Source organism: Orcinus orca, chromosome 19 (genome assembly GCF_937001465.1).
Source record: "Orcinus orca chromosome 19, mOrcOrc1.1, whole genome shotgun sequence".
Classification (NCBI taxonomy): Eukaryota; Metazoa; Chordata; class Mammalia; order Artiodactyla; family Delphinidae; genus Orcinus; species Orcinus orca.
Window position 1 is genome coordinate 19,953,222 of NC_064577.1, and position 24,666 is coordinate 19,977,887.

Here is a 24,666-nt window from a genome sequence, read left to right on the forward strand (position 1 = left end):
GCTCATCATGGCCAGGATGGGCTCTCACTTACAGGAAAGGGAAACCAGTGGGGGAGGGAAGACGCGCCCCCCTACCCCGCCCCTACCCCAGGATCTACACCAGGAGCCTGTGCTGTATCTGGCCCTCGGGTGAGCAGAAATCGATCCTGCCAGGTCCTGCCTTCCTGCAGCCTCGGCAGGCCTGCCCTCAGCTGCCAGGGCCTCACAGTCTAGCCTATGGGTCAGAAACCCACGCTTAACGCCGGGGAATGGGGACCGGGGGAACGCGTCCACCCCACGTCCACAGCAACAGTCCCAAGGCAGTAGGCATAACCCCTTTTCCCTTGAGGCCACACAGCTGCTATCTGGCTGCGGGCACCTTCTCTGGGCTCAGATTCCCACCTCCCCAGGGTCCCTGAGTAAAGCACCACCCCACCAGGCGGGAGCACAGCACGTCAAAGGTCCACACTGCGACCTGCCAGGTTGGGGCTGACAGGTTTCCCGGGAGGGTTAACTCTTCCCACACCTGGACGGAGCCACAGAACAGCTGCCCCCCTCCCGCAGGAACGCCTTCTTAAGTAGAAGGATTTCCTTCCCCTGACCGGGTTTGCTGGGCCCAACCCTCGGGAGAAAAAGGGGAGAGCCCCCCTTAGCGCCCTGCGCCGCTGCCTGGAACCCAACGAAGGCAGATTTCCACGGACTCTCCTTCACCCCCTCTCCCATTCCAACTAGCCCCGACCCCTTTCACCCCTCCCCTCCGCCCCCAAGGAGCAAAGGAATCCGAGCGCTTAGCTGACCCTGCGGCCGCCACTTTGAGTCGAGCCCCCCTTCAGGACTGCGGTCCCCAGAAATTCTCCGGGCCAGCGCTCCCTTCGCAGGGCCCAGGCGGGAAAGGAGAAGTTCCCACCCCTCTTCTCCCCTCCCCCAGCCCCTAGGGGAGGGGCGAGGGTCCGGATCTCCGGGTCAAGGAGCAGCGTCTGCTGTGGATCGCAGGAGACACACACTCCGTCACACACACACACACACACACACACACACACATACACACCACCCTCGGGCTCACCTCTGAAGCCCGCATTGTACAGGAGGGGAGGAGGCTGGTGGTGGGGGGCCTCGACGTGCCTGGAGTCACCAGCCAATCACCAAGCCCGAGAGAGGCTGGAACCCACGACCCGGGCCCCGAACCCAAGCCTCGGGCCTCCACTGCGCACCCCACCCCGCCCGACCCATCCGACGTCAACATCTCTAACCCAAACAAGCCCCTCCCCCTAAGGAGTCCCCCTCCCCCTTTCCCTGGCCAGGGTCAGCAGCCCCCGGAGAGACCGAGCTTCGACCCCCCCCACCTCCCCCCGCAACCGCACAGGCGCGAGGTTTCATTGTCAACCTGGCCACTGGGGCGCGCGCGAGGCGGCGGTGCAGGGCAGGGGAGCTATCGCGGCCAGTGGGGAGGGGTCTCCAGGGGAAGTGTTTAGAGCAGCTCCTCTCGCTCTGTCCAGATCCGGAAGCCGCCGGGGGAGAAGGAAGGCGGGGGCGGGGAGTGCGCGACCTCCGCGCTCGCGGGCTGCAAGGAGGGGCCGCGGCGGCCGGAGGAAGCGCCCGAGGCGTCGGGGGCGCCGAGTCCCCCGGGAGGCTGCGCTCTCGGGAAGTTTCCCACCAGTGGCCCGGAGCAGGACTGGGAGCGCAGACACCCCTCCCCGCCTGACCAGCTCCCGGGCGCAGATTGCGAACTTGAGCAAACTCCTTCCTTCCCCGCGTCCCTCCCCTCCCGTCCGCGGCCACCAGCCCCGCCATCTCAGACCCCAGCCTTAGGCCAGTGGCGCTGTCGCCAAGACCCTCACCTATGTATGGTGGAGAAAAGGGGAGGGAGGAATCCCCAGCACAACCAAACTGCGGCCAAAAAAAAGAAAAAAGAAATTCCTTCTGAGCCCGATTTCCTCAACCGGTGTGGAAAACCCCAAACAGGCAGATCTGCAACTCTAGCCAAGATCGCGGCGCGGCGGGAGGGGTGCCGGGGGCGGGAGGCGACCCCCGCCGGCAGCCCCGAGAGCCCTCGCGCCCGGATCGGCCCCCCGAAGACACAAAGCTCCGCCGCCAACAATACCTGCGGGTTCCTCCTGGGTCTCCCGGGCGCCAGCGCTGCGCGTCTCGCCGCCTCCCTTCCCCGCGCCGCCTCTCCTCCTCCTCAGCTCGCGCGCGCTCTCCCTTCGTCTCTTCCAGAACGCGGCGGCCGGATGAGATCCTTGGGAGAAAAAAATGTGAGCGCTCGCACGGTTCCTTTCTCTCCGCCCGCCGCTCGCGGCGGCCCGGGGCTCGCTCCTTTCTCCCTCGCGCTCCCGCGCGCGCCGCGCCTCTAGCGCCCCGCGTTTCCTTCTCAGCAGACCCTGCGAGCGCCCTCAGTAGCCATTATTCACGGGCCACCGGGGGCAGGAGGTAGAGACAGCCCAGTGGCCGCATCCACTCGGCGAGCGCGATGCGGGCACGGGGCGCGCGCGAGGAGGGGCGCGCGATGAGGGGGCTTGGCTGCGCGCAGCCCGCGCCCCAGACGCGGGGGAGGGGAGGAGGCGGAGGGGGCAGGGAAGGAGGAGGCGGGGGAGGAGCGGGAGCTGGTGAAGCGAGCGGGAGGAGGGGGCGCCGGGGAGACGCTCCCGCGGCTCTCACCGCAGGGGCTCGGGGTCAACGGCTAGGAGGCTCCGAGGCGATTAGAGACCGGGCGGGGGGTGGGGGTGGGGGTAAGTGTCTTCGTGCGCGCGCGCCCGCGCGCGCGCACGAAGACATGGAAGGGGAGGGAGAGAGGGAGGGAACGCTTTAATATTTTCCCAGTGACTTACGAGCCCGTGGATGAGCTCCTGGCTGCGCGCTTGGGCCCGTGTGTGTATCAGTGTGGCTGTGTGTTTCTGGTCTGTCTTCCGTGTGAATATCACGGGGCTTGGGGGCCTGCGGCGAGCTTGCGAATGTGCTTCTGGGTCTCGGGGGCACGGAGTGATGCGGTGCCTGCGTGGGGTTGTTTGTGTGCGATTGTTTATCGACGGTTGCGGGACTGCGCCTGTGTGGGCCGTGTCTGCGTGAGGTTGTGTGTTTATGGGCTTGTGTCTGCGTGGGCTCGAGTGTGTCTCAGGGGTGTCGTGTCTCCGTGGGGGCTTGTTTGCGTGGGGCTGCGGTTGTAGGGACCGTGCACGGCTGGGGTGCGCCCGCAGGCGGCCTTGTGTGGGGCTGGCGGGGCAGTGTTCTGCGCGCAGGGCCGAGGCCTGGCTTGTGAGGGGGTGGGGGGGGTCCGCGTGGCGTCGGGGACCGCACCGCCGCAGAAGAGGCGCTTGAGGCACGAACAGGCCGCGCTGGGGTCGGGGCGAAGCGAGACGAGTGGTGGCGGAAAAGAGAAGGCGGAGACCCGGGGGCCCGCATCCCGCCCCCACCCCACACCCCCGTCCGCACCAGAGACGCAGCTTGGAGATCCTGGCCCTGGCCAGCCCCGCGGTCCTAGAGGCACCGGGTTTGGAGGACCCTACCGGCCCGGGAAGACGCCTACGGGCTGGGGGTTAGCGGGGACCCAAGCCGGGAGCAGCCCAGAAGCGCGCGGCGAGGGCTGCCCGCAGAGGCGGGTCGCGGTCCGGAGACGGCGGAGGACCAGGCCCAGACAAAGAAGAGCGGGGCCGGGGCCTCGAGGCGGGACCGTACCTCCGGTTCCCCCGCGGCCGAGGGGCGGCCCCTCCTCGCTCCAGTCCCGGGGCCGCCGCCGCAGCGGCCCCAGAGCCCCAGGGACGCGGAACTACGCGCCCCGGGCGGGGCCAAGGTGGGGGGCGGGGGTGAGCGTAGCAGGCGGGCGCCGCGCCCCGGGGCCGTGATTGAGCGCTCGGCAGCCCGCCCCTCGCCCGGCAGCGCACCGCCCACGCAGCCATTCATTCATTCATCCATCCTCTCTCCATCCACCCACCTTCCATCCATACACGTGTCCGGCCTATCGTCCGTCCGCCCGATTATCGCGCCAGGGATCACCCTGACGCGTCAGAGCTGGCTCTCTCCACTTTCTCCTGCTCGCCAATCTGTCCGTGCCGTTCTCCTCGGCCGCCACCTTGCCTGGCAGGAGGGAGGAGTGCACCCCACGCCCTGTCACACTCGGGCTTTGCTTTTCAGTGATTCAGGGGAACCCTGTCCCCGCCTACTAACCCCCCCCCCACTAACGGATTCATACATCCTACACCCACCCCTGCCTTCTCCCCGCCCTCCCCGAGACCTGGTGAGGGCAGTAGCCAGCAGCTCATCACACCACTGCCGGAGGGCCTCCTCAGCCCGGCCTTCTCTGGGCTGGGGATGGGGGCACTCGAGGGGGGGGCTTATGAAGGATTGCTCTGCCCCCAGGTCCTGGTGGCACAGGGGCCATGTGGACCCCAGTGACCACAACAGTCATTTGTAGTGTGTCAACTGGGGATGAAAAAAACAGGTTCCTGGTCTCTAGCCCAGACCTCATCAACCCAAGTGCCCAAAGCCTCTTCATAGGCTGTTCCCTCTGCCTGGGAATCAGCATCTCACAGCCAGGCTTGGGAACCACTGTCCTGGAACATCTTACAGCCTGCCCAGTCCTGAGTGCAGCCGCCCGGCGCTAAGAGCAGCCCTTTTTGCTCCCAGAAATGGACCCTCTAGGCTGACCCCAGACTCACCTGGGAAGGACGCACCGAAAAAAGAGATGCCGACTGCAGGCACCTGATCCCACCAGCAGGCCCTGAGCAGCCTCTCCCTGCTCTGGGCTCTAGCCCCACCCCCCACCTCTAACATGCAGACTGCTTAATCTCCATCTTCAATTATCTGGCCTGGGAACCAGGCTCACTCAGTCCCGAGGCCGCTCAGCGAGCCAGGAGAGGCCCACTGTGTGCACCATGAGACAAAAGAGTCCCAATCCCTGCTGGGACCCCCGCCCCAGCCTTAGTGCCACCTGACCCACAGCCTCAGACTGTCCCTGTCACATTCTGACTCAGCTACCTCCTCCAGCCACCCACGGGCTACGCGGCAGGTGGGAGAATGAGGTTGGTAGTGGATGCCCCCTTCCCCTGGGGGGCAGGCACAGGCTCCCTCCCCTTCCTGGTTTCAGAGTGATCAGAAGAAAAAGTCCTCACAGTGGCTGAAGCTCCCACACAATCAGCGCCCCCTGCCCCTCACCCCTGTCTCCTTGCGGTTCCTTGAATTCACCAGGCACGTTCTCACCTCAGGGCCTTTGCACTTGCTGGTCCTTCCGCCTGGAATGCTCCTCCCCACCTTCTACTGTACCATACAGTTCACTGACATATGTATTTTGTAGGAATTTTTTCTGTCTGCTCACTGGTGTATCCTCCGTGCCTGGAATGGTGCTTGGCACACATTCAGTAAGTATTTGGTGACTGAGCCTGACCCAGCCCAGGGCTTTCTCTTTGAACACAGGGCCCCTCTGGAGAACAATGGGAGGGGACAGAAAACAGCGGGGCAAGGACAGATGGTATGACTCATCCAAGGTCACTCTAGGGCCCTTCATGGATTCTGGATTCCCAGCACGAGCCCTGAGAGTCTGGAGGAATGAGATGGTGAGCCATGGCTCATCCCAAAGGAGGACAAGGGCGTGGCTGAGGGTCCAGATTCACACCCGCCAAAAAGGACAGAGACCCCCTACCTGGCCAGGGTCCTCCCACCAGTGTTGTCATGGAAGGGATCTGCCAATCTCTGAGAGAAGCCAGGCTCAGAGCCATCAGAGGACTCGTCAAGGACACACAGCAGGACAAGCTGATCCCCACCTGACTGTAAGTCTCCAGAGCGCGCACTCAGTGTGCACTTAGCAAAGGAATGAATGAAGTGACGGTGCCAAGATCCAGACTTAGGTCTGCACAGCCCCCAACCCCTCGCCTGTCCCATCAGACCCTACTAGCAGGATTCACGGGACTGTGGCAGCCGTGCCCAGCACACGGCGGGTCTTCTGTCCACACTGAGGGGAGGCTGCCAGGCTGGCTAGCTCCCTGCTCCGGCCAGGGGTCTAAGTCCACGGCTCACCACGTGCGTCCTGCTCCAGGCTCGGCGGGAACAGGGGATGCCCTCACGTGGCTGGCAGGAGAGTCCCGTGGGCCAGGGTGGGGTGTTCACGGTCTCAAAGGGCCGCTGCTTCCTGGGGAGGCGTGGCTGCAGTCTGAGAGCCAGGGCTTGGACTGGCGGCCCTTCACTCTCCCAGCACTGTCTGCAAAGCCGCCTTCCTGCAAAGCCTGTGTCCAAATGCTATCCAGGGTGAAATAATAAACAGGGACCCCAGGCAGGCAATGCGGTCAGCGGGGCTGCCAGATGTTGGGCTCACTGACAGGCCATCAGGGAAGGGGTGAGCCAGGCACCACCCTGGTGGGCACGAGAGGCAGAGAAAAGGGACGTGCGCTCCAGACACCAGGCCAGGCAGGTGCTACCGAGACCCAGAAGTCTCGTTCCAGCTCAGCCCTGCTCTGGTGACCCCCAGGCCTCCTGGCCTCAGGGCGGCTGCAGCTCGCCGAGGAGAGGATGCAGCACCAGGTATCTGGCCTGCAGGGGCGCAGGCCTGGGGTCAGAGGTGCACCAGCAGTTTCAAGTTTCCATCTTTCCCTCATCTCGGCCACCCTCCCCATTTCGGAGACAGGGTCCCTGAGGTCCAGATGGCTGACTGGCCCACGTCACCCAACTGCTTGGCCCATGTTTACTGAGCACCTACTATGTTCCAGGACCGTTCTGCACGTGAGGATTCAGAGCAAGGAACAAGACAAAGCTCCCCTTCGTCCTCATCAGGACACTGTCAAGAAACTGCATGAGTGAGCGAGTTCCGTGGTCTGTGACATTTAGGGGAGGTGTGCTGTGACAAATAAATGAAGCTGGGGAGTGGGCTGGGAGCCCGGGGCGGGGATGCTGTCTTCCTGTCACTGGCCAGGGAACCGGCACTTGAAACAGGTGAGAACAGACCTGAAACATGAAGGCGGTGAGGCAGGCAGCTACCGGGGGCAGAGCTGTGCAGACACAGGGGACGGCGAGGGCGGAGGAGGCCCAGAGGCCGGAGTGGAGGTGCGATGGGGCACGTGGGAGGGAACAGGGACAGAGAAGGGACAGGAGCCACCCACAGGCCCTTGTGCACGTCTGTGAGGCCTGCAGCTCTCGCGGGGCACGAGATGAGGTGTCCCTGCAGCGCTCTGAGCCAAGGAGGCCAGGGACCTCCATGGGTCCTCACAGGGGTGAGGCCAGGGCAGGAACAGGGAGGCCAGGGAGGTGGCCTGGCCAGGACGGGGACCAGGGAGAGCCGAGAGGGCGTCCAATTCTGGGTTTGTTTTGGAGGCGGGGCTGACAGGATTAGCCGCTGCGGGCAGCCAGGTGGGCACGTGGGGCGGGCTCCCCCAGCCCTCCTGCGCCTGTGACAGGTCTGTGACCTTCACGTCCACTCTGTCCGCTCAGATGCCTCCACTGTTAGCAGATGTGCCAGGAGCCGTGCCCGCCTGGGTCAGCTCTGGTGACCTGACAAGTTGAGTCCACTCCGAGCCTCAGTTTCCCCTTTTTACGCACTTGTGGGTCCAGGTCAGCAGCCGAGGCCCACGTACCTCCCTCCCTGCGGCTCCCGTCCACCTCACAGACCAGCAGGCAAGCCTGCCCCACGGATCGCTCCTTGGCCCAACGTTTCTGGAGTGCCCACCGGGTGCCAGGTGTTGTCAGGGAGCCGGGGAGACAGCAGAGGACAAGGCAGACCCGCACCCTGCCCTCGCGGGCCAACGTGGACAGCAAACAGCTCCCGCCCGCCTCCTTTTTCTCCCCAAACCCCCTCACGCCCAGCACTTCCTGAGAACTGGGCCACAATGTGCACTCAGGGCAAAGAACCTGATGTTTTTGCTGGGGGCAGGGGCGGGGAATCAGGAGTATAAATGCCCAAGTTCCCTTAAGTTGTGGGCACATTTTCAGTTTGTTCATCTCCCCCGCATCCCAGGGGCCAGCAGGAGAGGTTGCAGGAAGGTGTGGGGTCTCCTCATTTAGGTTCTGCCGGAGTCCAGGCAGGAGCAGGGCTGCGTGGCGCCCACCTCTCCTGCCCGGGGCTGGCCTGTGGCCCTAGGGCTGGCTGCACTGGGGTCCACTCACAGTGCCTGCTGAACGTCGGGCCAAGACCAGTCCTTCTTCCCTGTGCCTTTGGTCTGTAAGACCTTTGACCTCTGCCATCTGTCTGTCCATCCTTCCTTTCTAGACTGGTGGGAGGCCACCAGATGAGGTCATATAACTCATACTCAGATAGGGCACACCCACCTCCTAGGGGACCCTCTTCCCTGGGTGTGGGACCTGGCCTGGAGGTCCCAAACTTTCTCTCTCTCACACACTCACCCTGCCAGTAGCCTCTGCAGCCTCCCTCTGCTGGGGGATCCAGGCCAGTGCAGCCCCATCACCCTGCCCCCGCCATCACCTCCCTCTCTCAGCGTCCCAGCGCACCTGAAGATGCTGGATTCTGTCCCTGAGCTTGGAGACTGCAAGGCTCCGGATTCGGAGAGCGGATCAGTGGGGGGAAAAGAAGAGGGAAGGAAGACAGATGGACAGACGGGAAGTGCAGATGAAGGGCAGGGGGGAAGGAAGGAGGTGAGAGATGGGAGCAGAATGGAGGAAAGAAGGGAGCCTGGAGGAGAGGGTGGGCAGGGGTCTCCCGGTGCCTCTCCCGCTCTGCGTTCTCTGGAAAGCTCCTGGGACCAGAGGGCACACCTCGGTTCCTGGCTATGACCAAGGCCACCCACTCCCAGCACTTCTGGCCTGGCTGCGATCCTGACTTGGCCCTGGGAGCAGCTCCTGGCAGCCACATGCCTGCTTGGGGCCCAGCAGGGCCCACCAAGGGGCTGGGGGCCACAGTGGGGCTGAGGCCTAACCAGTCCACTGCACCAGTGCGGATGAACCCCTGGGCCCAGCCACAGACTGACCCTTGATCCCAGTCAGTGCGCCAGCATCCCGACCCGACCCCAGCCACAGACAGACCCCTGCCCTCTGCCGGGGATGGACTTCTGACCCCAGCCATAGTCTCTAGCCACAGGCTGACCTCTGACCCCGGCCCCAGCCTCAACCCTGATGCTGGCAGAGGCCTACTGTGGTGACCATCCTGTGGACATGTTCCTCTGGGGACCACGTAGGAAGAAGGGAAAAGGCCCAGTTCAGGGCCACTCACCCCCCAGGGAAGAAGCACCATGAAGCCCGCAGTGGCCACAGAGGCCTCAGGCCTGCGGTGACTGGGGAGGCTGGACGCACACACGCAGCCAGGCCCCAGGGCACAGCACACAGACGTGTGCACACGCAGACTGTGCCCCCTGCCCCCGGCCCCTTCTCGCTGGGCCACACAGCCCCTCCGGCCCAGGCCCAGGGGCTCCCCAGGCATCAGACAATGGGAGCGACAACAGACAGCCCTCCACTTCCTCACGGCCCCTCCGTGGGCCCCGTGGCTTCCTCTGCCCGCCTGGGAGGGAGCCCAGCAAGAGGGCGAGCGTTGCTCCCTCCCCCAAACTCCCCCCACTTCACACAGCAGATCAAGGCGGTCAGGACGTGCACACACACACTCCCCTGATTAGACACACACGTACTCATATGCAGGCGAGGAGATGCACACAGGGCGTGTATGCACGTGCAAGGGGCACAGGGTGAGGACACGCAGAGACTCCTCTGTGACAGCGCCACACACACACACACACACACCTGCCTCCCCGACCCCAGCGCTCGTGGTGCCCCTACCTCTGGTGGCTCACGTGACCCCTCCAGCCCCTTCCCAGCTCCGCTCAGAGCTCCTGGGGCCTCTGCCCTCCCTCGACTTGGTGGCTCCAGGGATGCGGCCCCCAGGGACTCTCCTGGCCCACAGCCCCCGGCACCTGAGGACCCAGAGTCCTCCTGACCTTGTCCCGCCTGGCCCCAGGCTGCTTGTGGTGCGCTCTTCCTAAGGGGGACCCAGTCCCCTGACCCAGCTGGCAGGATGAGGGAGGCCCGGGCCCAGTTTCTCCAGGGGCAGGTGAATCCCGAGGACATTCACATCGAAAGCCTGAATTCAGGGCCTCCTGGATCTGCAGAGAATGTCCTCTGGAAGGATGGAGAAGAAACTGCTGGAGGGTGTGGGCGGGGGCCGTTTGGGGAGCTGCGTGAGTGTGAGTGTGCGAGGATGGGGGAGGGGGAGGGGAGGGGAAATCACGGTTCTCGTGCCCCGCCTCCTAGTCTGGCTCCATCCCAAATTCCCCGGTGGAAACCAGGTGATGGGTGGGGGCAGGGGTGGCGGGTGGAGATGGCGTCAACTCCACCAAGCGCTCCCCGGGGAACCGTCCCAGCAGCCTTGGAGGTAGGAGTCTTCAACCCACCTTAGAGACGCGAAAACGGGCTGGGGGAGCAGAGGAGCAAGGTTCAGGCCTGGGTGATTTCAGGTCCAGCCCGAACCGCTGCGCCGTCCCCAGAGCTTCTCGAGGGGCCACTCTTATGCACCTGTTACGCCCAGGCCCCGGCCCAGCGCAGCCCACCCGGCACATGTGTGGAAGAAAGGGTCCAACCCTGGCTTCAGACGCCCTGCTGGGCTCTCCAGGAGAGTTAGTGGGAGCTGAGGTCACCACACTCCCAGACACCCTGAACCAGGAAAGGCAGGCCCCCACCTGCCCCCCGAGCAAGTCCAGCTCTGCCATATCCCGGCTGTGTGTCCCTGGGCAGCGCCACACCCTCTCTGGGCCCGGTTTCCACAGCTGAGAAGAGGGATAACGCGTCTGCTCCGGCTTGTGCATGACAGTGGTGGGGGATGGGAGTGGGGCGGACACGGGCTGGACAGCAGGCTTCCAGGCTGTAATAGGTCTCTCCCAAAGTTAGCAAGAAGCTCACAGTGTGCGACCAGGAGACTCCTCCCAAACCTAGGACCAAAACCGACGTGAGGACCCTTCACTGGACAAGCTGACAGGGCCGAGAGCCAAGTCCAACCAGCCACAACTAGCAGCGTTTCCAGCTGCTCCCCTGCGCTTTGGGCGGAGAGGCCGACTGCTGGTCAGCTTCCTGCACGGTCCACACGCTCCCGGGACCTGAGGCAACAGAACTTACTCAGCGGCTCCCCATCGCATTTCTCAGCCTCAGTTTTTTCACCTTTAATAGGGGGTGTTGATGAATGGAAATTAGCACGTGGAAGTCACTGCGCGATCTGCCTGCTGTATCTCTGAGGAGGGTTATTCCCTCTGGTCTACGGAGAGAGCTGAGTTTTCAGCCTCTGGGATGAGTATCAAATTCCAGTTCCATGGCGATGGTCTGAATGTTGCATGTGGTCACCCTACTCAGCCGTGCTCCTGGGGCAGAGGCCCAGACCCGCTTCGTCCCAGAACCGCACGGCCACCGACACCGCCCTGGGCTGCTAATCCCCAGATCCCTCCACAGCCTCCCAGCAGCCAGGCGCAGGGCAAGGAGGCGCCGGGAGCCCCGCGCCGCGCACCCAGAAACCAGGGCCCAGAGAGGGAGGTGAGGAGAAGGAGAAGCAACAGAGAGACAGCTTTCGCCTCCATATAAGGAAGAACTTGCTCACAGGCAAGAGCTGCCCAGGAATGGAATGAGCCTGCCGCCCGGGGAGGTGGTGAGCGGCCTGTGGCTGACGGCGAGCAAGCAGACGAGGGGGTCTCCGGGCGGGGGCCCCGCACAGGCGACTCGCACGCAGGGCCAGGGGAGGGCCGCGGGGACCTCTGGTCCTGTGACTTGCCCGAGGCCACGTGAGCAGGCACGGAATTCCAGAAGGTCAGAGCTGGGGGCCAGAGCTGCCACGTGAAAGCCCGCAGACCCACCGACGGCATCGGAAACGGGCTGGAGGAAGGGGCCCAGCCCTCCGATCGATTCCCTACCTGCCCCCCCCACCCCCCACATCACGAGGCACTTAACTTTTAGAGGGAAATGCCTACTTTTGATTTTAGAAGTTGGAAAGTATACAAAAGTAGAGAGGAAAAAAAGCCAAGGTTCCCCTCGCCCTGGGACAGTTACCACTAATACTTCCTTCCAATCTTCTCTACACACATCAGTTTTGGTTAGAAATCCTCGTGTGCTCTAAAGTTTAAATAATTAAGATACGATTCACATACTATAAAAATCACCCTTTTAAAGCAGTTTTTGGTGTATGCACAGAGTTGTGTAACCATCACCACTATTTATTTCCAGAACATTTTCATCAGAAAGAAACCTGTACCCATGAGCAGTCACCCCAGTCTCCCCCACACCACAGCCCCTGTCAACCGCTCATCTGCTCTCCGTCTTTAGGGGCCAGGGCAGCACCTCTTCCCGGCCTCCCTGTGCCCACCCCGGCCCCCTTCAGCACTCTGGCAGCCGAGGGAGCCTGCTGAAACTCAGGTCAGATCATAACCTGCCCACCCGCCCTCAGAACCCTCCGTGGCGGCTCCCACCTCACCCGAGCTACAACCTCACTTACACCTCGGCCCACAGTCCCGTGCAATTGGACCTCTGCTGCCTCACCTCCTCCCACCCTCCCCTTCGCTCCCTCTGCTCTAGGCACGCTGGCCTCCATCAAGCATGGTCCTGCCCCAGGGCCTTTGCACCAGCTGTTCCTCTCACCTGGAACACGCTTCTGCTAGGCTCAACTTTCCCCACCACTCCCTGTAATTCTGCTTTCTTCTTCAGGACACATCACCTGACATTCTTTCTGTCCCATCTTCTCCACTAAAATGGCAGCTCGCACCTAGCACTGAGTTGCAGTTCAGTGAATATTTGGGTTGTTTCCAATAGAACAAGCAATGTAAAGGAGCACACGCAAAACCCATGCGCCTACGGAGCCGTTGTAACCAGCTGCCCCTCTGCCTGTGGGCATGCGAGGTGCAAGCCACACGGCGCCTCTCCAGACCTTGCCAGGGGAGTTCTGAAAACTCGGATCTGGTCATCCATGCCGCACAGCCGCACGACGACGTCAGCAGGCGGTGAGGCTCCCACAAAGGCCCAGCCGACCCCGCCCAATCCCAGCTACAGCCCGGCCCCTCCCCAGGCACCGGAGCTCCCACCACCCTAGCAGCTGCTGCAGCCGGTGCCTGCTCTCGCCGTGGTCCCACACCTGCTAAGGGACCCCGCCTCACTTGCCCCCTCGGGTGTCCCCCACCTCCCCCTCTGACTGAGCTAGGGGGCACCCTCTCCCTCCCAGCCTCCCCTGGCCCTGGCTGTGCCCAGCATACAGTAGGGCACATAGGAGGCAGGAAGCTGCGTTAAGGGGCTGAGTGAACGGCCCTCGCCCTGAGGGATCTACTGGAATGTGCACGCACCTAGAAAAGTCCGGCTGGGGTCACGCTCAGTGCCCACACTTGCCAACCACCTACTGTGCGCTGGCAGGAGACACAGCGATGGAAAACCCAGGACAGCCCTGGAGGGTGGGGGTGGGGGTAGGGGGTCAGGTACAGAGAAGAGGTGGGAGAGCTGGAACCCAGATGCGCCGCTGCAGTAGGGCCCGCACATGTGTGTGTGCGCGTTCACGCTGACGATAGCAGGCTCCACAGTGGGCAGAGCCTGGAGTTCTCCCAGGGCCTCGGTCTCCCCCCCACTGCATGCAGGGCTCCCTGGATTGCCAGGCTCCCTGGCCCCACGGCTCAGTCCCGCCTCCCCGGAGAGGTTTTCCGGGTACTGCGGCCCTGCCTTCTCATCCATCAGGATTTTGCTGCATTCCTGTGAGTCATTCTCCAAACAAACCCGTTTGAGGAAGAGAAGGGAGCAGGGGAGGGTAAGAGGAGAGGCTCCATGTGAACCCAGCTCTGCCTCCCACCCACTCCCCCTCCACATCCCCTCCGATGCACATGTGGGGCCCCCAGGAGAGCTCTGGAGTAAGTCTGGTCAGCTGTGCCGTGGAGTTGCTGTGTGACCTTGGGCAAGACCCTTGCCCTCTCTGGGCCTCTGGAGAAGATAGCCCTGAAGGTCCCCAGCTATAGGATGCACGGGCTTCCGCGGGGGCTGTCTGTCACAAAGGAGGCAGGGTGTGAGGGAGGTGTGCCCAGGGTCCCCAATGAGGCTCTTTCCACTTCCTTTTCTGTCTCCCCACCTCTACAGCGAGGAGGGCAAAGCCTCAGTAGGCCGGGGGCCGAGGAGCTGGCAGAGCAGCTTGTGCCAGTCACAGGGCTCAGGCCTGCCTCGCCCGCCCGCCGCGGGACCAGCGGGGCCTCCAGCGGAAGGCCCATCCCCTGCACCAAGGGCGCTGGGCAGGCCTCCCCCGCGGCGCCAGGAGAGAGGGGGGGTCTCTGGGCAGAGCCCAGCTCTGGGGTGGGGGATGGGACACCGCCTAAGCCAGGAGGAAAAGTCCCCACAGCAGCAGCGGGAAGTGAGTCTCTGGCTGCGTCTGTGTGCGTCATTCCGTGTGCGTGCACGCGTGTGCGTGTCAGTAGAGCGACTCCCCCCGGAGTCAGTGGCTGTTTCTCAGTGAGAAGCTGGCCTCTGAGTCGCCCTCACTGCGGCCACCAGTTCTGACCGAAGCACGTGCAGGAGCCCGACGCCCTCGTCCACATGTCCATCTGTGCCTCGGGGTCCGGCTGGTCCGAGGCCAGCTGGCACGCCTGTGTGTGTGTGTGTGTGAGACGCAGGCTGTGCGGGCCGTGGAAGGGCTGGGAGCACCCACGAGCGTGCCCACAGCGTGGGGGCTGGCGTCCAGGGTGAGCATCCAGCTGGAGGACCCCCTCCCGAGGCACGACTCCAGGGACTGCCCCTCGAGGCTCCTGCTCTCCGGCTCCAGAGCAAGCAGCTTCCAACCCCCGCAGCTGCACCCACGCATGCGCCCCGGCCCGGGGCTCATATCTGGGGGCCCCTTGACACTCAGAGGAATGCTGCCGGCCACGTGCCTGGGCACTGTGCACGGACTCTGGACCCGGTATTAGGGTGCAAGGAGCCCGGGCAGGGGCCCGCCCACCTTCCCAAGGCCCAGCAGGTCCTGGGTCAGGCCTCGAGGCCACATCCTGGCCCAGAGGAGGGAGGTCAGCGGCCTGCAAGGGCACGGGGGGCAGGGAGCAGACCCAGGGCTGTGCGGGACAGAGACCCTGGGGGGCAGCCAGGGGTGCTCAGCCACTGCTCCCAGCTGGGACAAGGGAGGGTCAGCCTATAGGCACAACGGAACAGGGGTAACGAGAGCCGGAAGCCAGGAGACCAGCAGGGCCCCCGGAGGCCGGGGTGATGAGGGGGAAGTGGAGGCTATGGGCGGAGAAGGGGGGTTTCTGAGCGTGTGGGAGAGACCAAATGGGGGGCACCGAGACGAACAGCCACACAGGACAAGACGGGGGCTCCCAGCTCTGCCCCGACCCAGGCTGGGACGTGGACCGTCCTCCTCACAGGTGGAGGCCAGGGGTTGGCACTGCAGTGGTTCCCGGGCTGCTGCCCGACCATGCAGGAGACCCCCGGGTTGCAGCCCCGCTCCCACTGTAAGATGCTTCTCCCTGGGCCTCAGTCTCCCCGCCTGTAAAAGGGGCACCCCGGCCCACCCTGCCCCTGAGTGCGCTCCCCTCTGTGCCTGGAGCTGGGGGCGGGGCACGGGACTCACCCCCCAGCTCCCCGCAGTTGCCAAGCTGGGATGCTGTGGGCGCTTCCACCCGGGCTAGAGGATTTCAGCACGTACAGGACAGGCTTGGGGCAGTGTGCTGGTGCCCAGCCCAGGACAGGGACCTGGTCTCCAGACTCTGGGCCATTGCTCTGTGTCCCTCACCTTGTCTGGAACCCCTCGGTTACAAGAAGGAGAGTGTGGGTAGAGACGGCCACCGCTGAAGGATGGGGGCTCAGGGACACGGGGACACAGAGTCTCCCTGGGTCTCAAGCATGACAAACGATGCACTGTCTGGGGACGTCACAGCAGGCGTGCAAGATGTAGGAGGTCGTGACCCACCGAGGCCGATCCCGCCCAGGAGCACCGAGACCTCAGGATTCCACCTGGTCCCCCAGCCTCACCCGGGAGGAAGAGCAGCCAGAGGGGCGGGCGGGAGGACGTGGGAGCCAAGCCCTCGATCCGGGCCGCGGGCACGCACATCCACCAAGGGGTCCCCCCCTGGAGGGCAGCCCCCACTCCTGCTGCTTCCTCCAGGTCACATACACTGGGAGAGGGCCCGGGCCTGCAGGCTGAGCGATCCTGGAGGGCAAAGGGAGCAGAGAGTGGGGTGCAGGGAAGCTGGAGGGGGAGGGGGACGAGGGTGGCGGGGTACCCACTCCTCCATTTCTGGGAGATGGGGTGGGCAGTAGCCTCTGAGGCCCATCAGGTTGCAGGGCCTGAGGACTCCGGGAAGCTTCTCCTGCTCTCTGAGCTCTGCTGGCCCCTCAAGTCCCCAGGGAGCCTGTGAGCTCCTAGATCAGCTCAGGGCAGCTCTCTTGGGGTGAAAGCCAAGTCCGGCCGTGGTCAGAGGCCTTTCCCAATCCCTCCCCCACTCCACCCGTCACACTGGTCCCTTCGCTTGTTTTTGCAACATGTGCAGCACGCTCCTGCCTCAGGGCCTTTGCACGGCCATCCCCCCCAGATGTCCCCCAGGTTCACCGACCTCCCTCAAGTCGCCTGCTCAGGAGGCCTTTCCTGACTCCCCAATTTAAAGCTGTGAACGGCTCCCCGACTCCTGCGCTATTTTTTCCTCGCTGCATTTATCGCCTTCTAATATCCTCTGTGGTACCGTCTCCCATTAGGGCAGACGCTCCAGCAGGGCAGGATCTCTGCTCTGTTCATCCACGTGCACCCAGAACAGCGCCCGGCACAGGGCAGGGGCTCAGTAAATGCGTGGGAATGGGTACAACACCCTGTTCTCTGAGACAGGAGAGCCTCCACTTGAATGGTGAAATCTTTATAACGTTCCCCCTGTCGCAGTTTCAATTCTCTTTTCTCCTGAGACGGCACAGAGAAGACACACGTGCCACCCCTCCCAGCCCAGGCCCACCCCCAAAGCAGTGGTTGGATCTGGGGCAGGAAGGGTGGTCATCCTTTTCCTTCAGTCCGCTGACCACCCTGCATCCTAGATGTCACCCCTGGGTGTTGCTCAGGCACTGGCCGCATTGACCCCCCAAACCTTCCCCATCCCTGTGCAGGGCGCCCCTACCCACCCACCACTCCCCCGGGAATACTGGCCGTCCTCCAGGCTCTCCCTGTGCCTGCCTCTCCTCTTCAGACCCCTGTCCGGCCCTTGCCCACCCAGATCCACGGCCTGGCTCCTACCTGGTCTCCCTCTCCAAGTGCTGGCCTTCTGTCTTACCCGTGATTCAGCCTCATCTTTCAGCCCAGAGCACTGCACCAAAGGCCAAAGTCTCCCTCCAGCCTGGCCGTGCCCTGGCCCCAGCCCTGCTGGCCACACCCAACCGCCCAGGTCTCTTGTCACCCCTCAGCCTTTGCTGGAGCAGCGCCCGCTGCCCGGCTCAGCAAGTCTGCTGCCCGCCGCCCTTTCAGGGTGCCCCCACCACTAGCCCCTTAGGGGACCTGGCCCTCTCTGGGCCGGGCACCGTCACTCTGCACAACGATCTCCAGCTCCCCACCGTCCTATGGGCTCCCTCAGGCCAGTGAACAGGTGCTCAAGGGACACCTGCTGAATAAATGAATGAATGATGTGAACCAATTAGCGAGAAGGTAAATAAATGAGTGAGAGTCTGAGTGGAAGGGCTCTGGCAACAGGTCAGCAATCACGTTCTACTTTCTGCCAGGTCTCCTCCACGGCGCACAGTTCTCCGGTACAGACCTGGCAGGGGGCACGCTTGGACACGATGCTGACGACAGTCACGGTGCATCAGTCAGAACGGGCTAGGCTACGTTGCTGTAACAAAAGCCCCAAAGCTCAAGGGCTTAAAACAAAACAACAACAACAAAAAACAAAGGTTTACTTCTCGTTCACACTGCAGGTCCGGCAGGGTGGCAGGGAGGTTCCTGCTCACCAAGTCGTCACACCTGGGCCAAGGGAAAGAGGCCTGGCTGGTGGCCCTGGCAGTGACACACCCAGCCAGGGAGGGACACATGTCTCATTGGCCAGACCTGGTCACATGACCCCAACCAACCACAAGCCGTCCCAGAAGCTCATCCTACCATGGGCTCGGGAGGATGGGGAACTAGGAGTTTGGACCAAAAGCTCGACTGACACCTCTGATGACACCACCACCAATACCAACAGCAGAGGCCACTCATCCAGTACTTCCTGTGCCCTGGACGCTGGTCTGAGGGCCAAAGTGGAATTTCCCTTAATGCTCACACGTTATTCTGAGGCCAGTGCCATGAAGAGCCCCATTTTCCTGATGAGATCACTGAAGCCCAGACACTGAAGTGACTGACTCACCGAGATCACCCAGCTTGGACATGGGGACCCCGAGGTCAGAACTCACGTTGGTAATTCCAGGACCTCACGAACTCCCCCATGGAGCCCACTGCTGGGCACAGGCTCTCAGCTTCCTCCACCAAGGCCAGCTGGGGGCAAGGACTGCACTGGTCGGATGACTGTCCCCACCAGAAAGAGCCTCCTTGCCCTGCCGTGTCCCATATCCAGACATTCCCGATGCTGGTCGCAAATTTCACGGATAGAAATGGAGGCCCAGAGGGAGGGGTGACCGGGCCAAGGTCACCCCGTGGGGCTATGCATGGCAGAGACGAGGCTGCAAGTCCCTGACCACTGTGGCCTGACTGTCCCAACTGCCCTGACAGCACTGGGTGCCCGCGGGCACCCACAGCCTCAACCAGGGACCCTCAGAAGTGAGGGTGGTGATACACACTCCACCTTCCTGCAGGCAGGTCCACTAAGGTAGTGTCCCCAGTTCCAGGCCAGCAAGCCTGTAGCCCTGACCACCTGGGCCGCTCTCTGAGGAGCTGGGCTGAGCAGTCGGCACCTGCTCCCAGGGACAGTCCCATAGCGGAGGCCAAAGAGGGACGGACGGAGGTAAGTCTCTCCTCCAAGGTGTCAGGACTTCTGAAAACAAGGCCGGTGACCTTCAGAAAGCTACATTGGGGTGGGGGTGGGGGTTGTGCAGAGTGGCAAGGAACAAAAGAAAAGGGAGCAGTGGAGTTTGAGAAAAGACCCACCTGGAGTCAGATCCCAGCTCTGCTCTGTGACCTGAACCTCCCCAAGCCTCCGTTTCCTCATCTGTAAAATGGGGTTGTGAGCAGGAGTACAGATGACGTACCCGATACCTGATACAAACGCTGTGGCCATTATGGTTGTTACTAGTATTTTTTTGCCCACCACGCCCCCCATCAACCTGAGCCCCAGACCTTGATTCACTTATTTCTTGAACTACAGGGGTCCCACACCAGAAAGATTACGGGTGCAGACTCTCGCCCTGGCTGCCACTAGAACGCGCTCCTCTCACCTGGTCCCTCCCAAAGGTTCCGTGCCCAGGAGCTAGGTCAGAAAGAGCCCCCACCCGTACCCAAACCCCGCCCGGCATCCACGCCCCAAGCAGTGCCACTGGCTCAGTGAGGCCAGCCCTCACTCAGCTCAGCCTCCTCCTCTGCCCGGAAGACTGGAGTCTCCGAGTCCCCTTACCCACTAAGCCCCCGCCCCGCCAGCTGCTGGGGTGGCGGGGGGCGGCAGAACCTTCCAGCACCTAGGAACCCTACGCCTAGCTCCCCAGCCCGATCCTCAGCCCACAGCATCTGTGCAGCATCTGCTACGTGCCGTCCACCCTGAGAGGCAGGGCTGCGAACGGCCAGGCCCATTCCCCGCCAGCCCACGGTCCAGCTGCACAGACCCGTGGAAACACACACGGGCTTGAAGGCGCACAGACCTGCCCCCCAGCTAAGTGCCTCTGGCCGCTGTCTCACCGCGCCAGCCTCAGCGCCTCCATCTGCACCAGGAGACAGGAGTATGATCTGCCGCGTGGGTGGTACCGAGCCTCAAGCAGAGCCTGGCACACAGTAGGTGCTCAACCCGTGTAGGCCTCATGTCTCCCCTAGACAGGCCAGGGCAGAGCCAATGGAGACCGCCCTCCGGCTTTCCACCGCCTCATTAAACAGGGAGGACTGTCCGCCCGGCTGGGATGCCACCTGACGCCCCTGGCAGCCTGCCCGTTCACCTCCATCCTGTCTGCAAGGACACAGGGCCAGGATGGAGCAGGCCAAGTCCTGGCTGCAGGCCAGCTGTGCCAGGACCCCAGGAAAACAGAAGAGGCCCACCCAGCAGGCCCAACTGCCCCCAGAGCCACAGAGCCACTGCCAACATCCCACTCCCACCACCACCTGCACACACACAGTCGGCCCACAATAAACACCAAGGACTGTGCTGGTGGAAGGAACCAGGCTGAGGCCAGGCTGTGTCCTGAGATGAGGTGGCCCGAGTTCAGAGGGACACATCTGGCCCCCTGGGCAGCAGGGAGCCACTAAGAGTGTCGAGTGGCAAAGAGACCTCTGCCCACATCTCCAGACTCGGGCCTCACCTCCATCTGTGCGCTCGGGCTTCGCGTGCTCATCCCTTACCCCCCGCCCCGAACCGTCCACCAGGCTTTGCTCCAACTGCCCCCTTCCTAGAGGGCTATTCCCAGCCTCTCTGAGGAGCTCACACTCATCCTTCCAGGCCGGGCTTAGCAGCCTCCCCTGACCTTCCAGGTCTGGGCTCAAAGACGCTCTCTGCTTCCCCCAACTTGGTCCTTTTCACATTGCAGTACAGGGATTCCCTCCTAAGGCCACCCGCCCAAACAGGGATTCTTGGCAGGCAGAGCCCCAACCTGCCAGGGCCGGGGTCGGTGTCCACAGAGGGGCACCGCGTGACCCTTTATGCTTCTGTCTCTCAGGTGGCACGGGGGGAGGGGCGCAGGAGCCCACTCGGGAGACACGGGTGGTGCAGACCAGAGGGGGTGGGCTGGAGGGGGCCTAGCGGAGGGGCTGGGGTGCAGGGAAGGGGAGGGGCAGGGAGGAGAAGGCCAGCTTGGGGAAACCGCTGACCAGTTCTCCCGCTCCCACTTCCCTTCTCGCCCTCCCCCCGAGGGAGAGGAGAGGGTGGGAGGGAAGGACCCAGCGGGAGAAGGGGACGTGAGCTGCCCTGAACTGGGGCGCACCCCCGAAGCTCAGCTGGCGGGCTGCGGAGGAGCAGAGGCAGGTCCCACAGGGACCCCCTTAAGCCTCAAGGCTTTGGGAGGTTTCCATTGCTCCCACGACCCCGGGGCCCCTAGCCCGGGCAGAGGGCTTAGGGCAACACCACAGCCACAAGCCCTGTGCCACCCCCAGGTGCCATGCGGGGGCAGGACAGCCAGACCAGGCGGCCTCAAGGAACTGACTCCCCTCCCCCTGGGCTGCCCCACCCCCAGCAGGGGGACCAGACCACCCCTGGGGCGCAGAGGCTCGCCTGGGAGGGGCAGGGATGGTCAGGGAGGGTGGGAGAGGGAGGTGTCGGGCCTCCGAGAGGTGACACGGACTGCCCGCCGGGTGCCTGGCATGCAGTGAGCGACCACTGTTGTTACTGTGGGTGCCAGAGGGTGAGGCCAGGCCACAGGCAGCAGCCGGTCCCGCAGGGCCTCGAACGCCAAGCCAGAGCTGGCCGGGCGCTGGAAGGGTGGGCGGGTGGCAGCGAATCAATTACATGAACCCGCACGCAGCCTGAGCCCACCTTGGTCCAGCCCACTCCCCAGCCTCCCCCCCACCCCCGACCCCGCGCACCTTCCAGGTAATGAAGGCCACGCGGGCCGGCAACCGGACAGGAGCAATTAAACCCGTGCTCGAGGCCACGAAGCATTAATGCAGCTCATTAGCAGAAGAACGAGAAGACCCTCCACGGGCCACGGGACCCCAGGGCTGCCGGGACCTGAGTCCCAAGTGAAGCCCCACCCACGGGGGCCCCGCCTGGGACGGGGTGGGGGTCCAGGTCCCCAGGGGCCCAGTCCAGGTCCCAAGACTAGGTCTTTGGACGGTGAGGGATGAGGTCCAACGGGGACGGCAGGTGTCTCTCTCCCAAAGAAACACCTGGGGAAACAAGCCTGGAGGTGCGCGTGCCACACAGGGTCCCCAGCAAGGGAGCTGGAACCCAGGTCTCAGCCTGCAGGTGGCTCATTAATTCAACACAAGGGCAGCAGCCAACACTGAAGCCAGTTCTAAGCACTTAAAAATTCTCTCCTTTAATCCCTCCTGTGACTCCAGGAGCTCGTGGGTCCTTACTGTTGTGACCCCACTTGACAGAGAAGGAAACTGAGGCTTAGACAGGGACTTGATTTACAAGGCGGTCTGGCTCCTGAGGCTGGGCTCGTAACCAGGAAGCTGCATCACCACGGGCAACACAGCCAGGACGCCAGGGAGGCGGGGGGGCCGCGGCTAGGAGGAGGTGTACCATCCCACCCCTCCTGGGTGTCAGGCTGGAGGAGGGCCACCAAGCGTGGTCCTGAGGGAAGCAGAATGCAATGATCCAGGTGAGCTGTAAGCTGGGATTGGACGTCACATCTCCCAAGGGCTGCTCCCTGGCAACTCATTTGCTTTTTCCCCCGCCAAACACTGGTGGGCCTTCAACGTGGGTCTGGGGGCCAGAAGTGGCAAGACGACAACCAGTGTGGCATCTGGTCTCATGCACAGCACAGTGCCCGGCAATTAAAGGCGTCCAGGGGCTTCCAGGGTGGCGCAGTCGTTAGGAATCCGCCTGGCAATGCAGGGGACACGGGTTCAAGCCCTGGTCCGGGAGGATCCCACATGCCGCGGAGCAACTAAGCCAGTGCGCCACATCTACTGAGCCCGTGAGCCACAACTGCTGAAGCCCGCACGCTTAGAGCCCGTGCTCCACAACAAGAGAAGCCACCGCAATAAGAAGCCCACGCACCGCAACGAAGAGTAGCCCCACCCCGCTCGCTGCAACTAGAGAGAGCCCGTGCACAGCAACGAACACCCAACGCAGCCAAAAATAAAAATAATAAATTTTCAAAAATAAAAAAAGGCACTCGTGGGCAGGTGAATGAATGAACAAATACCTCCCTCTGCTGCAGAGGGGCTGGGCCTGACACTCGGGCGTCTCTTCCCAGCTTCCTTCAGCCCAGGGACAGCCTCTGTGAGAGCAAAAGGAGGTGGGGCCTGAAGACAGGCTCCCGGGTCCCCTGGGGCAGTGCCTCTGGCATTCCCAAGTCAAGGCTGTGGCTTAGATGTCTTGAGGGCCCTGGTGGGGAGGGCAAAGAGACACCGCTGCCTGAGTTCCAGTCAGAGGTGATGGAGCCGTAAGGGAACTTCTAGCCCCTAGGGAGCCCAGAGAAGGTGGGCAGTGGCCTGGGGCCACACAGCAAGGGTCTCGGTCCCCTGACTCATTCAAGTCCTAGCTGAGCCTTTCAGGGGCCGGTGTGGCCCAGCCTAGGCACAGGACTCCTGCTCTCTGTTAGAAAAACTCTGCAAGTTTGGTCCATGCCTCTGTCTTGGCTCGTGACAAAGGCGCATCCCCACACGGGAATGCGTAACGATGCAAACAACTCAGTTGATTACTGTCTTTCCTGCTTTGGCCACAGCTCCCCAAGGGCAGGGCTTACGAACAGCCAGATGACGGATGATTTTAGCCCCGGCACACAGTAGGCCCGCAAACACACCTACCGGCCGGATGAAGTATTGTGACTATAAACGGTCACGGCGCCAAAGAAAAATGTGGCCGGTGTGGGCTTTCCTGCCTCCCCAGAGCCTTCGGGCACCCCCCGCCCCCAAGCAGCAGGCTCAGGGGCCTGGACGGACCTCGATGCCCTCGTGGCTGGGGCTGAAGGCAGGAAAGGGGCTTGCCCCTCCCGAGCCTGACCCGAGGCCGGCCCACCCTCTCAGCTGCCGGCTGGCCTGCAAAGGTATCATCAGTCCCGGGGGGCCCTCGGCAGCCTCATTAGGAAAGTAGTGACAGACGCGTTAGCTGCTGAGGTGGGGGAAGCTGTGGGCTGTCACGAGGCTGAGGAGAATGCCACTGGGCCGCGTCTGGGCCGGGAGCTGCAGCTAGGGGAGGGACAGCGACGCCGCCTCGGTGCAGAGTCGCCCCCAGAGCCGGGTCTCCCCATCATTCCTTGCTGTTCTCGCTGCCTGCCTCCAGGTTGGACTTGACTTGCCGAGTGAACCCCGACGAACCCCTGCCTGCTCTGTGCCTTGGCCTCTGTGCAAGAGGACCATGGCTGGGAACCAAGCCCCCAGGCACAGAAGCGGAAGCTTAAGCCTGGAGGGGTGGGGGGGTGGGGGGTGGGGGTGTGCTGCCGGAGCCATGCCCGGCATTACGGGATGCCATGGCCACCACAGGCTGTGTGCCCTTGGACCTCGGTTTCCCCATCAGTCAAACGTGGGCCCAGACCACCTTGACCCTGGAGTTCCCTCTGGTTTCTGAGTCACAGGGCAGGGAAGGCCCGGTTCTGCTGGAAGAGGCCCAGGGGCGTCAGCCTCCCTTGAGTCCCCGAGGCCAGTCCTTCCTGGAGCCTGAGGCCCAGCCACACAGGGGTCACAGAACACAGGTGCGCCAGGCATCAATCCCTCCCAGTGCCCAGGGCTGTAAGCCGGTGCTCCACAACCCAGCCGGCGGCACTGCCTCTGCCTTTGACGTACAGTCCTGCACCACACCGCACGTGCACACAGAAACAGGACGCACATACACGCGACAGACTCAGCCACACGTGGGGCCCCACTCACAAATGCAGACACACAGAGGAGCACGTGTCCTCCCCCCACGTCGTGGACACCACCGCACATGTAAGCGCCCAAGACACGCTCACAAAACCTGTCCCCTTAACTCGTTTCCCAACGGAGACGCACACGCACAGGCACACACACACATCACACATACGAGCTCACGCTCGGCAATGCGACACACACAGACTCACACACATGCCTGGATG

General features: G+C 63.2%; 1 protein-coding gene across 4 annotated transcripts in view; it reads right to left on the reverse strand.

Moving 5' to 3' along the window:
• Window positions 1-24,666, reverse strand: part of RAI1 (retinoic acid induced 1) — a 105,794-nt gene that overhangs the window by 68,524 nt on the left and 12,604 nt on the right. The window contains exons 2-3 of one of the 4 annotated variants that reach the window (XM_049701957.1): window positions 3,908-4,050; window positions 2,081-2,218 (exon numbers count right to left, since the gene is read on the reverse strand). The exons of 1 other annotated variant lie outside the window; for it this stretch is intronic. The gene's annotated coding sequence lies outside the window, so the exon portion shown is untranslated. Of the gene's footprint in view, window positions 1-2,080; window positions 2,219-3,651; window positions 3,750-3,907; window positions 4,051-24,666 lie in introns of those variants that run through there. 2 more of the 4 variants (XM_049701958.1, XM_049701956.1) reach the window with 2 other exon arrangements.